Here is a 13794-nt window from a genome sequence, read left to right as displayed (position 1 = left end):
GTGAGTTGCTGCAGCGGCTGGGCTGCAGGCCTTTCCTCGCTGGGGGGTGGCGGCAGCCGCTAAAGACTTGGTTTCAGTATTTTTGTTTACTGACATGGTTGCAGTATTTTCATTCACATTGTGGTATTTTCGTTGACGGGCTGATTATGGATAATCTGCAAACTTGGAAAGCAACCGAGATGGAATTACTGCAGGCACCTTCTACTTCAGTAAGCCGTGTGCAAACATAAACATGGAGGAAGCATACATTTGGAATTGGTGGTGTAGGGAAGGGTTTCTGCACATTACAGGAGAACACAATGCAGAATTCCTTAAGTCCACATTTCTTTACTCTAGTGGTTTCTGAGAACAGTTTATGGTAATTAATCAACATTTACAAACGGTGGCACACATTGCATTTAAGAGCTGGTCAGCTGCAAACTTGTGTATTGGACAGGTGGATTTCATAGGCAAGTGGTCAGGTGGATGGGAGAGAGAAGGAGCCAAGGCCTGGGCCCAGATTCCGGTTTAAATCACCATCTCATCACCATACGGCCTTGGAGTAGAATGTAACCTCCCTTAACCTGTTGGTGAATATGTGAAATAGGCACGATAATATTCGTTTCTTCCTGGGATTGTTGTAAATTCTAAAGAGTATTATAGCACACATAAAGCATTTAACACACTGGCACTTAGCAGTGTTCACTGTGTGCGGCCACCACCCTTGGTGTGTGTCAGAGCCATAAAGGAAACATTGGTCTATTGAGGATGCACTGGTAGCCCCTTGGCTAGGTTGTGAATTTGGTGATTTACTTTAATGCTTGTAACTCTGTGTGCAATGGGCAGTTATTTTCATGGACAGATGAGGAATCTCAGGGTAAAGAACACTGTGAAATTTGCCCAAAGTCAGACCATAATTTTGGGTGCAGGGGCCTCTGTTCAGCATGGGCCCCTGGGCCTTCTGCCCTCTCCGTTCAGCACCAGAGCCAGATGTGGGTTCGGCTGTTTCTCAGCCCCGTATATCCAGCAGGCGGCAAGACACACCTGGCCATGCGCTGCTTGAGCAAAAACTCCGGAGGAGAGGCGGTTAGAAAAGTGATAAACATAAAAACAGACGACTGCAAACTGTGATCAGCTCTGAAAAGAAAAGGAACACGTCTCACCGTGCAGAGCTGGGAGCTTTCCCGTCGGGGCTGCTCTGGGGACGTTCATCTCAGCTAAACAAGCTCTGCTGCTGCACCAAGGCAGGAAGGCAGGGCGCATGTGTCCAGGTAGACAGGACCTTGTTAATCTTACTCACTCCCCATTAAGCGGCAGCTGTCACGGGCACTTACCTAGTAAACAGGTGTCGGCCATAATCATCACGCACTTCGCTTGGTAGTTTTATTGGCCCCACCTTTGAGATGAGGTCATTGAAACTGGGGAGTTTGCTGCATGCCTGTGATTACCTTGGAAATACCCCCACTGGTCTTTCAACCTAGACTGGTGTGGCTGTCATGCCCCAGCCCTGTGAATGTCATGTTGTAGCTTCTCCGAAGCGGCCCAAATGACTGACATTGATATTCTTAATTCGTAGGAAATGGTATGTGACAATAAGAGAAAAAGGGAGTAAGAAATTGTTTGGAAAACTAGAAAAAATCCCAATTCTTTCCCAGCTGGGGTAGCGTACCCTGTGTCACTCACCCCACTCACTTCCTGGCATCTCCTCCCTGCCAACTCCGCGTTCAGAAACCACTCTGAGCGTTTGGAGAACATTTTGCCTCATGACACTGTTGACAACGACCTGCGACCTCTCTGTTCCTGGTTAACTCTCTCTTCAAAGCCATTTTAATTTTATGCAGGCTCCTCCGCTCCGATGTAAGACTAGCCTCTTTAAACTTCTTCATGCAGCTCCTTAATGAAGATCTTGGGAAGGAAACCCAGCCAAAACCTGGGAGGTATGCACAAAGTGACTGTAACCTCAGTACTTTGTGAAAGTCAGAATCAGAGGAGTGGGTGACTCAGGAAAGGCTTTTTTAAGGTAGAAAGGGGAAAGTGAAAGGACACAGGGTGTGTGAGAAAGAACCATCTCGGTTCCAGCCATCAAGGCACCTGCGTTCAGGATGGTGTGTGGAGAGTGCAGAATTCTCACAAAGAAAGAAGTGGTGGGATGGGAGCAAGGACAGTTGGGTACTTTACTGGGGAGGGAAAAAGTGGGTTGAACATTTCCTAGTTGAACAAAAGGATTGTGACATGTTATGCTTGTATTTTGGATAGAAGGGTTTTGTGAGGACAGGCCAAGGAGAACGCTCTCTAGCTGGGGTGTCAGCATAAGAGAGAAACACAGAGAACCGGGCCGACCCCAAGTCCCCTGCTGGGGGAGAGGCTGCCCGCCAATTGGAGCCCTGTTGGCTGCTTCTGTCCCTTAGCTGGGGCCTGAGAGCTCCCTTCACAACCCAGTCCTTTTGATACAAGAAAAAAAACGTGGGGCATGAGAAGGGCTGTGTCCCAGGCTTTGATTGAGCCCCTGGGATGTGCCCCACCAGATTCTGTTCCTTGGCTTCATCCAGTAAAGTATTGAAGAGCTAGCCATTGTTGAGTAAAGGTAGATTTATTCAGAGAGATACATTGAAATGCAAGAGAAACATCACGACGTGTGGGGGTTTGATGCTCAGATTAAAAGTAGATACACACTCTACAGACTGAGTGTGGGCCTTCTCCGAAGAGGGAGAGAGAGGGGTGCCCGCGAGGTGGCTGTGAGTTGCTCATTTACTTGGGCTTGCTGGCTTCATATGCTAATAAGTAGAAGGACCAGCCTTAGGGCAAGGGGCCGGGATTCCCAGGGAGTTAGCCATTTCCCAACCTGTGACCTTTTGTGGCTAGCCTTGCAATTGCCTTGGTACCTGGGGCTGGGTTATTCACAATGTTACTATTACAATGGGTGTTTAATGAAGCTCAAGCTCTGCTAGAAGTTAAATCTCTTCATTCTGAGCCTCAAGGCCTATTGGGGGTTGAATCCTTCACCATTTTGTTGTTAATTGCTGTGGCCTTCCTTGAATGTCTGTTCTCTGCCCCCTTCCATCCTGTCTCACTCTGATGCCCTGCCTGTGCTCCTGCATTTAACAGCGGGAGGTGTGGGGTTGTCTTATGATGACTCTGAGTGGTGAGGAGAATGTTTCAGATTTTCCCACGTGAGACATGGGGACATGCCAGCAGCCACCGCAGATTTATGTCACGGGCATTATCGCTTGTGTTGTTATGGAAAAAAAAGGCCAGCCAAGACACAAGCACCACTCGGAGGGTGGGAGTACTGAGATTTACTACGCCGGCGGGCTCAGAGTGGCTTCTGTTCCGAAGCTCTGAGCACCTCCAAGACGTGCGCATGAGGTTTTATAGGGTTAATTACAAGTATGGGGCTCTTAGCCAATAAGGCTCAAACAACAAAAAGCAAAGATACAGTACGCTGAAGCTTATCAATTTGAAACAGATCACGTTACTGACAATTGTTGACCTTGGATTTACGAGTTAGCTTGTTAGCCCAGTAAACTGACACTAAACTTCAGATTTACGAGTTAGCCCGGCAAAACTTAGATCAGTAAACCGACTCTTATCACACTTGGATATGTGAATTTGCTTGTTAGCCCAGCTGGGCTTTTCCTTCACTGTGTCGCTTATCTTTTCTATTTTTCTTCTTTAAGTATTTAATCCAAATTTAATATCAAGGTTTTTTGGAAAAGAATTTCTCTTCCTTTTCTTTGGGGCTCTTTTGGGGTGGTAGGTAATTAGGTGTATTTATCTGTTAGTGGAGGCCCTGGGGCTTAAACCCAGGACCCCGTGCACGCTAAACACACGCTCTACCACCAGCCCCATCATCTTTTTGCTTTAGCTGCCAAGAATATTACAGCTGAATTTCTAGTCGGCCTATAACATTTGCCCTGATTTCATGGAATCCATTTTTATGACTTTATCTCCCCCTGGTATCATTTAAGCATTGAGTCTCCATTTTCTCTTCACTCAGTTTTGCCTTTTTGTTGTTATGATTGTTAAGCTGTGTTGAAAAAAATTGATTAATTTCTCTTTTAGCAGGAGGTTGTAAGTAAATAAATATGTAAACAAACAGCACACTTAAATAGTTTTATACATTCTAATCTGTTTGGTAATTACTTAAAAACCGAATTGGTTATTTACAGTGATAACATTTTTAAAATAGTTTTTAATTTTTTATAATGATATAGCTGATTTAATATATGATATGTTTCAGCTGTACAATAGATGCTCCATTTATAGTTACTGAAGAACATTGGCTGTATTCCCTGTGTTGTATGATACATCCCTCTAGCGTGTTTACATTTCATGTTGCAGTTTGTATAAGAAATTTGGGTAACGCAGAGTCTGGGACGTGAATGTGTCTGACTCAGGTTCACGCAAACCCTGCCTGTCAGACCACAGGTCTTCACTACTGTCTACAGGGGAGCGAGTGGAGGCAGCTCTCATCAGCGCTGGCACCACCCTCTGAGTGGCAGTGACAATACTGACTGTCTGTGGACGTGCAAAATGTTGTTCCAAAGCTTTACATGCATTTCTGCATTTAACAATTAAAGCCCTCCTGTGAGGAAGTGTTTTATGTTTTTAATGAATAATACATTTTATTTTGATATTGATAGAATCCAAACCTACGGAAAATTTACAGAAGTAGTACAATAAACGCTTAGATACTGTTCACCTTAAAGGGCACTATTTGGCCTTTTGTGTCTGGCTTATTTTAGTATAAAGTTTCAAGGTTCATCCATATTGCAGCCTGAATCAGTACTTTATTCTTTTTGTTTGATAATATCCTTTTTCTTTTTTTTCGTTTTTGGTCTATTATAAATGTTTTCATTGAAGTCTAGCCAGTTTATAATGTTGTGTCAGTTTCTTGTGTACAGCATAACACTTCAGTTGTATAGGAATATTCGTGTATTCATTTTCATAATCTTTTTGAACATAAGTTACTACAAGATATTAAATATATTCTGTGCTATACAGTGTAATCTTGCTGTTTATTCTATACATACTCAGTATCTGCATATCTTGAACTCCCAATTTCTTCCTTCCCACACCCTCCCCCCTCTGGTAACCATAGTTTGGTTCCTGTGTCTCTGTGTCTGTTTCTGTCCTGTAGATAAGTTTATCTTATTGTTTCTTTGGTTTTTTTGTTTTGTTTTGTTTTGTTTTAGATTCCACATGTGAGCGATCTCATATTGTAATTTTCTTTCTCTTTCTGGCTTACTTCACTTAGAATGACATTATCTAGGTCCATTCTTGTTGCTGCAAATGGCATTATTTTATTATTATTTTATGGGTGAATAGTAGTCTATTGGACAAATATACTGCAACCTCTTTATCCAGTCATCTGTCACTGGACATTTAGGTTGTTTCCATGTCTTGCTATTGTAAACAGTGCTGCTGTGAACATTGGGGTGAAGGTGTCTTTTTGAATTACGGTTCCTTCTGGATATATGCCCAGGAGTGGGATTGCTGGGTTATATGGGAGGTCAATTTTTTGTCTTTTGAGGAACCTCTATACAGTTTTCCACAATGGCTCCACCAAACTGCATTCCCACCACAGTGTAGGAGGGTTCCCAATTCTCCACAGCCTCTCCAGTATTTATTGTCTGTGAACTTCGGAATGATGGCTATTCTGACTGGTGAGAGTTGGTACTTGATTGAACTTTTGTTTTGCATTTCGCTGATAATGATATTGAGCATTTTTTCATGTGCCTATTGGCCATATGTATGTCTCATTGGAGAAATGTTTCTTTAGGACTTCTGCCCATTTTTGAATTGAATTGTTTGTTTTTCTTTCTTATTAAGTATAAAAGCTATTTACATATTCTGGAAATTAAGCCCTTGTCAGTTTCATTTATTGCAACTATTTTCTCCCATTCCATAGATTGTCTTTTAGTTTTGCTTACTGTTTCCTTAGCTGTGCAAAAGCTTGTATGTTTAATTAGATCCCACTTGTATATTTTTGCTTGTATTTCTATTGCTTGAGTAGACTGCTCTAGGAAAACATTGCTGAGATATATGTCACATGTTTGCCTATGTTTTCTTCTAAAAGTTTTATAGTCTCTTGTCTACATGTTTAAGTCTTTATCCATTTTCAATTCATATTTGTGTATGCTGTGAGGGAGTAGTCTAACTTCATTAATTTACATGCAGCTGTTCAGTTTTCCCTACACCATTTGCTGAAGAGGCTGCCTTTACTCCATTGTATGTTCTCACCTCCTTTGGGAAAGATTCAATGACAAAAAGTTTGTCGGACTATTCTTGGTAATTTTGTTTATCCGTTCATTGATGGATGGATATTGTTAGTAACTTTTGGCTACTCAGAATGACACTGCTATGAAGATTGATGTGAAAGATTTTGTGAGAATATCTTTTCATTCTGTTGGCTGTACAGTTGGCCTGCCACTTCTGTAGTTTCCTCTTCATGGATCGAGATGGCTGATTGTAAAGGGACTCGAACATCCTTGGATTATGGTATCCAGGGTGGGGTGTTCCTGAAAGCAACCCCCCGAGGATACTGAGGGATGACTCTATATGTAGGAGTGGAATTGCTGAGCCATATGACTCTAATCTTTTGAGGAAACACCAGGCTTTTCCAAAGAAGCTGCACCATTGCCGCTTTCCAACGACTGTGTATTGAGGGTTCCCATTTCTCTGCCTCCTGACCGACACTTGTTACTGTCTGTGATTTGGTTATAACCATCCTAGTGTGTGTAAAATGAGATCTCATTTTGATTTAGATTTCGCTATTGATGCTGAGCATCTTTTCATATGCTTATTGGCCAACTGTGTATCTATTTAAATCCTTGGCAAATTTAAAAATTGGGTCGATTTTCTTAGTATTGCTCAGTTGTAAGCATTTGTTTTATATCCCGGATACTAGCCTATTATTAGATATATGCTTTGCAAAATTTTTCTCCTATTCTGCAGACTGTCGTTTCACTGTAATTTTTTTAAACATTAAAACAATTTCTTTATAGGGGAGGTAATTAGATTTTTTCTTTGTTCTTATTTTTGTCTAGAACGCACTCTATCACTTGAGCTACCCCCTTCCTCTTTCATTTCACTTTCTTGATTATGTCCTTTGTAACAAATGGTTTTAATTTTGATGAAGTCAATTTTATCTGCTTTTTTTTTTAATTACTTGTGCCCTTGGTATTGTATCCAGGAAGCCATAGCCTTTACTACGACCACAAAGATTTATACTATGTCTTCTTTTAGAAAATTTATACATTTAGTTTTTACGTTTCTGTCTGTGATCCATTTTGAATTAATATTTATTTGTTATATAAAATACAGGGGTCCAGATTCCAGATTCATTCTTTTGCCTGCAGATACCCAGGTGTATCTGCACCATTTGTTGAATAGACTATTCTTTCAATGGAGTGTTGTTGGCAAATTTGTGGAAAACTGACTGTAAATGTAAGTTTTCCCCCTGGATTTTTTATTGAGTCTCATTGATTTATGCATCCAAACTTATGCCAGTACCATAATGACTTGAGTACTATAGATTTGTAGTAACCTTTGAGTGAGTCCTCCAACTTTGCTCTTCTTTTTCAAGATAGTTTTGGCTGACCTGGGCGCCTTGCATTTCCATATGAATTTTGGGAACAATTTTTCAATTTTTAGAAAGAAGTCAGCTGGAATTTTGATAGAGATTCCATTAAATTTGTAGATCACTTTGAGGAGTCTTAACATTTTTGACAATATTGTCTACCATTACATGAACATGGGATGCCTTCCATATATGTAGATCTTTTAAATATTTTTTGGTGATACTTCAAAATTTTCAATGTATAAATCTTGTAAAATTTTGTTAAACGTATCTCTCATTTTATTTTTAATGCTGTTGTAAATGGAAAGGCTGAGCTTCCTAAGGGTGGGACTATATATCAATTTATTTATTTCTAGGATTCCTTCACAGCAAATACCCTAGGTTTGTATTTGCTACATAAATCTATCCACAATTCTTCCCATCCCTGTGTTATAAGAAACCAAGACCTAGGTTAAGCTGCCTGAACACCTATGTGGACGTGAGAAATGAGACCCTTGGGTGGGGCTTTGTGCAGATGATACTGAGGTTATTCAGGATGGTTCATCTTAATTACTTTTAAATAATCCTTTCAGTGTATTTAGTCAAATACATTAAGAACATGCCCTTTTGATGTGCAGAGGATCTAAGAGTAAAATTTTCAAGTAATTTCTAGTGTGTGTGTTGTACTTGAAACCTAATTTGCATCAATCTTTGAAGATTTATGTTTCAGTAGCTTTGACTAAATAATACCTGTCTTTATTCAATAGCTACAACTAAATGCTAAAGCAACATGTAAGAGTTTGAGCAAACTGCCCCCGCCCCGTAGTGCTGGGTGGCTGCAGCTGTAAATGGAGTCAGCGTTTACCTCTCCCAGTACGCTTATGCTGATCTGCTCAAAGCGGTTCGCCCAACAGTTTGTTGGTGGTCTTATGGACAAAGCCATAAAGCAGTGATTGAAGGTTGCTAGAATGGAATCTATTTTTATTAATATTAATAAAGCACATATTGAGTGCTTACTGTATGTTGGGAATTGTCCCGCAGCCTCACATGAAAATTATTTCTCTTAAAACCTTTCATAGTTCCTTGTTATTCGCACTTTACAGATAAGGAGACTGAGGATTAAGTCTTCTCTCTTTTGTGGGGAGCTCATTATCAATGATGGAAAGTTGTAAAGAAAAAGATATTGATTCATCCTGAGAAAACATTTTTCTGAGAGTCAGCATTGAAGAGGGTGACCACTGAAGAGGGTGATCATTGTTTGAGTGAGACGAGCCCCGGGTTGAACAGAATCAGCATCCCTGTCTGCACACGGCACATGTAGAACTACGTGGTGGGTGAGGTGGCGTGGCTGAGCAGGGAACGCAGATGCCGGGCTGTTGGGCTATGCTCAGGCCCATTGGGGCATTCTCCTAAAGGCAGTGGACCGTCATTGACAGATTTTATGTAGGGGAGTGGGGTGCTCTCGTAGGTCACTTTTGTCTTGTAGAATGCTTAGAAACATTTAGAAGGCTCGGCAGGAGATGATGTGATGAGTCAGAGTACGGTGGCTGTGAGGTGTAGCAGTGTTCAGTTTTCAAGTGATTTTCAGTCCCAGGTTTGTGGCTCAGTAGCCGTGACACTTTGGATGACGCACTCAAGGAAGTGAAACAATTTACCTAATCAATTGAAGCAATGATGTACCGACTTCCCAGGACTGCTGTGGAAATCCAGTGAGACAACTTGTGCACAGTGTGCAGTGTGGTCCGCAGCACAGAGTCAGTGCTGAGTGAGTGCCAGTGAGTAAGTCAGTTGTGGGTGGTGGGACTTGGTGACTGAGGATATCTGGGCCCTGAAAGAGGGGTCCAGTCACATTTGTGAGTGATGGGCCTGAGCTGGGAGAGGCAGGGAGATCTTGCCCCCAGACCAGGGGCCTTGGGCAGGACGGCTATTGGAGGAGCACCGTGAAGTCAGCTCTTTACAGGTGGAGTTGGAGGTACCCTTGAGATATCTAAGTGCAGTGTCACGAGCTCACAGAGGAGGTCTGGGCCCGGGCTGTGCATTTTCCTATAATCTCAATCCCTGAGGACGCCCAAGTATTGATCACTGAGTATGAAGTCATACTTGACAGGACAAGTGAATAGTAGTATCATCTCTGTCATCAAAGCTCACGTCTCTTTATTCATCACTCACTTTGCTAACTGGGAACTTACAGAGCTCACTTCACCGCCCTTCCCTGGGCTCAGGCTCCACAGAAAAGAGCTGGTGATTCTCCCTCTTTTCCAGAAGAGGACACATTTAGCTGGTAGACTTCTATACCTCGCCAGACTTAGAATTTTAGTTTGTTGGTTTAATTCTATTTTGTGTTGGCCATCTCCTGACAGGAGAGACGTTTTACCTCATGGTCAGGTTTCAATTAGCTGTTACTGAGAATTGCTGATCTGATCCATAGTGTATGTATTCTATTAACTTTGTAGAGTACTTATCATTTTTCTGTCTTTGCCCTTTAATATTGTTTGCCCCTTCAATTTTCTGTCCTATTTGCGGCCTTAATTTATTTTTTAATTAAAAAATGTCTGTTAGCAGTTAAGAAAACAAAAGCAAAGAAAAGATGCACATGATAGCTAAATTTAGAAAATATCTAGTATGCTTTCTGTCTCGGCGATGGAGGGTTCTAAAAACTCGTGAAAACCTTCATTACATAAGTTCCTTAAAATGCATATTAAGAAATAAAACCTTCCTTCTTCATCTTTCAAGCTGCAAGGCTAATTGTCAAGAAAATGAGGGGAAATCCTCAGAAGCCAAAGCAAACCAGAAAGTAGGGATTCTGGGAGATATGTGTGCCTTAGAAGCCCTGGGGTGCAGGTTGGCTCCTGAACTGAGATTCAGTTGCCCTGGCAGGAGGCAGGAGGTGAGCCCGAGGCCTCTCACACTGGGTGTTGGATGGCTGTTCTTATGTAAGGCCAAGTACATCCTGAGAATCCTGCTTTACAAAAGGGTGAATTTGAAATAAAAGAAAAAATACATTCCTCAAGGCAAGGAAATAAGGAAAGTCAATTTTTTTCGAAGAGGGGAAAAATAACATATACAAAGTAAGGATTTAGTTTAAAGCTGTTATGGCATGAGAGTGACCACAAACTCCTGATAGAAAATCTCAGCTCCTCCCGGAAAGAAAAGTTGTGTTTTGAAGATTCAGTGGACCGCCATTCCGAAAAAGGCCTCCAGAGTCTTCTATATCAAGATACTGGACCCAAATACCTCCCTTCCATGGTCTCACTTAAATAACCAGAAAGGTTTTAAAGGAAAGAAGCAATAATCATAGTTCTATTTATTGACATTATTATATGCTAGGAATTCAGAGGTGACTTTGGAGTTGTCTCCTCTTTTATGGACCTTACTTTCTATTTGACATAGTTGGGGAACTTGGTGGAGGGTGTTGTTGGTCTGTTGCAATTAGCCAGGAGAGGAGATTATGAAAGCAATGAAGGGTGGGAGATATTTTTAGCTGAGGACAGTCCTGTTCAGTTGGCTTGTAATTGCAGGCTCGTTGAGTTCTCACTGGAGGGAGTTGATCTTATGGAAGATGGACTTAACTCAGGCCTCTTCAGAATGGACAAGTGAAACTGGAGAAAGACAGTCAAATCTGTGCAGGCATTAAAGTCCACGTGAACGTGCTGTATCCCTGAGCCAAAGATAGGACAAGTATGCAGCACTTCTTGAGGACAGAGGAGAGGCTTTTAAGGTTCTCCAAGAATGAATCCCAGGGAACCGTGATGGCCAGTTGTCAAACTGTGACTTTGCTCTTTGGACGGTGTACCAACCAAGGGTATTGGCCTTTTATATGTTTTCATTTCTCTTTAATACATGTCAGGTGATGAGGACGTGGGTATAAACGTTTGATATCTTGTCGAGGTGAGTCTTGGTACCTGCCTAGAAGCGCGGCACAGCTACTGGTGCATCATACATCTTGCCGCCCATCCCGCTCCCAGGCTCCGTGATCACGGCAGAGTGGTTCCTTATTGAGCTGTCCGTCTCCTCTGTGACATCGTAACCAAACAAAAGGCTGGAGCGTATTAGCTTGGCTTTGCTCTTTTCCATCCTTCTCTTCGAATGATGATGACTGGTAGTGGACCCAGTTACGTTTGCAGATGACTTACAAGTAGGGCTGTCAGTACAAACCTTGTAATCCCCACTGTGTGATCTAGAGAAGAAAGTTACATTCTTTCCAAATTGTTTTGATGCACTTATGTGGGAAAATGATGTACGTTTGAATGTGTATTTCCTCTCTGAATCATCATGGCTAGAGATGAATATTTGTAGACATGGAATGAGTTTTCTGTATTTGAACTGTATGGTCCCCTAAATTCTCCCCAGCTTTTTAAAGTCATCACTGGAGTGCTACCTCCAGAGTGCCCCAAAATATCCACCACTGCCTGCTCTTCGGACACTGTGAGTTTCCAAGTTGGAGAAGGCTGCTGGCTGGTAAGGCATTCTCTGGCACATCTCTGGTTGGGTGATGTGAGCTTAGAACACAAGACTTGGCAGACAGTAACTAACCACGATCACGTCCATTTCTGGAACACTCATGGAGGATTTTACACCTATGCTAGTGGAATACGTTATTTCATTTAGTTTTCCCAACAATCATAATTAGACTTTATCACCTGCATTAAAAAGGAAACTGTCAAAGCGAGTGACGTGCAGACTTTGGACTGGAACACGGGTCTTTCTGATCCCTGTCTCTGTTCTCTCCCCGGCCTATCCTTCCAAATGGCCTGGAGACTCTTCCTCAGTCTTGAGTTTCCCGCTGATGTTAACACTCTCTTTGTTTCTGGAGAGGAAAGCAAGTCTAAACTTCCTTTCCAGTTGGAAATGGAACGAAGAGTTAGCGTTGGAAGCCGGGAGAGTCTGTCCTGTGAAGAAGTGTTCTCCGAGCCACTTCCACTGGGACGTCACGTCCCTGTCTGGGCCCCTTGCTCAGCCTGTGCACAGGTGACAGCACAGATGGGCTGAGCAGTCCTCCCGGACAGAGCAGTGGGTTGGAAATGAGTTTGGGGATTTGGTTTCATTAGATAGCTTCCTGAGGGTCTTCGCCTGGCACTTCGAGTGGGAGCATTCCCTGTCCCACAGACTTGTGCTCTGGGTCCGTGCAGACCTGACGTGGCCTCAGCCTGAGGCTCAGGGCCCGTGGTGATGAGGAGCATTTTAGTCCATGGTCTGCCAGAGGCTCTGACACTTCTGGTCTGTGGGACTTTGTCCAGGATGATAATAATTCCTCCCCGAGTTTCAGATTTCCTTGCCTGTGAGCCGGGTAGTAATAGTTTCTGAGATGATTGTAATGATTCAGTAACAGGTGCAGCGTGTGCTGGCAGGTAGCTGGTGCTTAAGGAGAAGAAGTCGCAGTCACACTGTCAGCTTCTCACTGTGCGCTCTGTGCTTTGAGAGGTTGTGTGTTTGGTGAAAGTCCCGCCCAAACCCTAGGGTCTAGATGAACTGTTGTTCCTTTTCTTTCCCTTCCTTTTCCTCTTTCCCTTCTCGGTGTCCCATGCTTAGGTAGGAGATTCCGCTATTTCAGGGAATACGGGCCTTTCTAGTAAATGGACAGGCGGAACGCGGAGAGGTGGGGCCCGGAGGGGGTCTGGATCTTCTGCACAGCGCTGCTTCCCTGCATTTCTGCATCCGGTCCCGTCAGGGCACTGAGTCAGCCTTCCTCTTCCTTCCTGTGTCATCGGGTCTCTGTTTTATGGGAAAATCTTTTTACGTGTCTTTTTTCACTGACATGTTTCTTTCAGAAGCTTGTTGCTTTTCTCCCTGTGCTTCAGCGTTCCGAGGAGAGAATTCAGCAGTGCAGCCTCCTCTCCGAGCTCTATGAGTTGATCGGCTTCCACTGCAAGTCCGCCTCCTTCAAGCGGGTGGCCCCCTTGCGGCGCGTGGCCCCCGGCATCCCGGAGCCTGGCGGGAAGGCCTGCTCCCGCCTCCTCCTGCAGACGGTTCCTGGCTACATTCTGTCGCTGGACCTGCAGGACTTCAGCAAAGGTGTTGGAACTAAAACATTGCTTCAATCTCATTAACCATGCCTGGTTTGGGCCCTGCTGTTCTGTCTTATCAGGGTGAATTTTGATTCGTTTAGAACAGGGCTCAGCAGACTTTTTCTGTCAACGGCTTGGGAGTAAATATTTCAGGGTCTGCAAACCTCCTGATCTCTGGTGCAGCTGCTCAGCTCTGCTGTTCAGACGCCAGAGCAGCCGGACAGTCCACACACCCACAGAGCTTTATTA

At 43.2% G+C, this 13794-nt stretch overlaps 1 long non-coding RNA gene across 1 annotated transcript in view; it reads left to right on the top strand.

Moving 5' to 3' along the window:
* LOC140694914 (uncharacterized) overlaps positions 1 to 13590 on the top strand; it is a 55309-nt gene extending 41719 nt beyond the window's left edge. The window contains exon 7 of the long non-coding RNA XR_012070578.1: positions 13339 to 13590. This is a non-coding gene — a long non-coding RNA (uncharacterized lncRNA). The remainder of the gene's footprint in view (positions 1 to 13338) is intronic.
* The last annotated feature ends 204 nt before the right edge of the window (positions 13591 to 13794 follow it).

Source organism: Vicugna pacos, unplaced genomic scaffold, assembly GCF_048564905.1.
Source record: "Vicugna pacos unplaced genomic scaffold, VicPac4 scaffold_111, whole genome shotgun sequence".
NCBI lineage: Eukaryota > Metazoa > Chordata > Mammalia > Artiodactyla > Camelidae > Vicugna > Vicugna pacos.
The sequence above is the reverse complement of the archived record's forward strand: the minus strand, read 5'-3'. Positions and strand labels throughout refer to the sequence as shown.